We start from the raw sequence: 1,951 nt of genomic DNA on the forward strand, positions 1-1,951 counted from the left end.
TATATATATATATGGGATGTCATCTCCAACGCTCGACTCTGCTAGGGTTTCAACCCATGTCGACCCTAAAAACCCTTACCGCAAAATCTTTTCTTCGGTGTCAAATTTGGCGTCGTCGTCCTCTCCGTAGTCGTCGTCTCTCCTCTCGCATCTCGTCGTCTCTGTTCGAAGCTGACTGCGGCCTCTCGTTGTCTCTATGACAGTTTCGTCGTTCTGTTCGACTACATATCACGGAAGACGGATGGGAAAGGGTCGCCTTGTTTCCTCCTTTCATCTTCCTAACCGACTCAGCTCGACTGCACCGAGTTTTGGTATCTTCGGTTCCTGACCTGCCCTCTGACCGACTTGACAGGGCTTCTAAGTTGTGATGGAGCTTCCTTCTTCTTCAGTTGAACCTGGCAAAGCCACCTGGGTAATCCTCAGGTGGAAATGGAGGTTGTTTTCCCTTTAAGTTATAAAGAGTATCGTGATAGTACAGGTGACTGCCCATTTATTAAGAATGGAAGCAGGAAAAATGAAAAAACAATACTTTTTTTTTCTCGAAGTTAGAAATTTCAACCCTGACTGACAAATTCAAGTTTGTTCTTATTGGAAAATTTCAAAGGAGGCACCCACCTATGGAAGTTATCAGGAAAAATTTTGATGATCTCAAATTAGCAGGAAAGTGGAAAGTGAGGCTCATAGATGAGAGACATGTAATGATTCAATTAACCGTGACTAAATACTACACTCGGATTTTCTCCAAAAAAAATCTCAGCATTGTTGGTAAATCAATGAAGATACTCAAGTGGTCTCTTGATTTTGACCCTAGTCATGAACCCCCTACTATACCGGTATGGTTCAGTCTACCAGGTCTCAAGCTGCACCACTTTTTTCATTTTTTTCATCATCAGATTTTTTACTCTATTGGGGTCATACTTGGGGATCCAATGAAGCTAGATCTACCGACTATCAACCTAACCAGACCTTCTGTGACCAGATTACTTGTGGAAAGAGATATTACTTTACCTGAAGTTACTGAAGTCTGGTTGGGCACAACTCATATTGGATATTGGCAACAAATCATCATGGAGCATAGACCGCCTTACTGTTCTCATTATAAGATGTTTGGGCATACACTTGATAAATGTCATAAGTTTCATCCTAATTTGAAATCTAAATATTAAGTGAATAAGGATGGATATAATCTCACTACTCTGGACATATATGTTCCATCTGGAGAGAAAGCTGTCACAAGACAGGTTTTGAATATCGCTAAAGATCAATCACCTACCATCCCTGCTGAGAAGGTGCAAACCGATCCTTTACCCAATATCGCGATTTCTGATGAAGAACACCATACTACAGATACAGATCCAAAAGTGTTTATATCACTTACTGTTATTGAAGAAGACTCACTTACATGCCAAAACACACGAGAGTGCTTCTTTGATTCAATCAAAGATCAACTGGTACAACAAACAGTTACTTCTAATGTTCAACATCCTACACATGTCTGGCACACTTTAGACCAATACACTGATCAGGCGAGTCAATCTTCGGATGAAGAATGGCAGATCTATTCCAGGAGGAAGAAGAAGGCTGGAGGCCGACTCGAGCTTGAAAACTTATTTGATGATACTTTGGTCACTACTGGCAATGGCACTTATCTTACCAATTTATTATCTGGCTCCTTTCCTAGAACTAGAGGTAGAGGCAAAGAAAAATTGGGTCGCTCTCTCTAGCTACCTGATACTACGTTTTTTTGACATTTTTTATTTTTTTATTTAGGTCTCTTGTATTTTTCGTATTTTCTCCTTTTTTGGAACCTTTTGCATGTAATGGTTATCATGGGGAATAGTGTCATGCTTGGGTCCTTCCACACAATCTTTATGTATCATTGTTTCCTTTTAATATATTAGTCTTTGGGCTTTCTCAAAAAAAAAACAATATATATATATATATATATATA

The 1,951-nt window shown here is 39.5% G+C and overlaps 1 protein-coding gene across 1 annotated transcript in view; it reads right to left on the bottom strand.

The window, feature by feature from the left end:
• The window catches only part of LOC110019322, a 53,793-nt gene that overhangs the window by 35,155 nt on the left and 16,687 nt on the right, over positions 1–1,951 (bottom strand). The gene's annotated exons all lie outside the window — the stretch shown is intronic.

This window comes from Phalaenopsis equestris, unplaced genomic scaffold (genome assembly GCF_001263595.1).
Source record: "Phalaenopsis equestris unplaced genomic scaffold, ASM126359v1 Scaffold000054, whole genome shotgun sequence".
NCBI classification, from domain to species: Eukaryota; Viridiplantae; Streptophyta; class Magnoliopsida; order Asparagales; family Orchidaceae; genus Phalaenopsis; species Phalaenopsis equestris.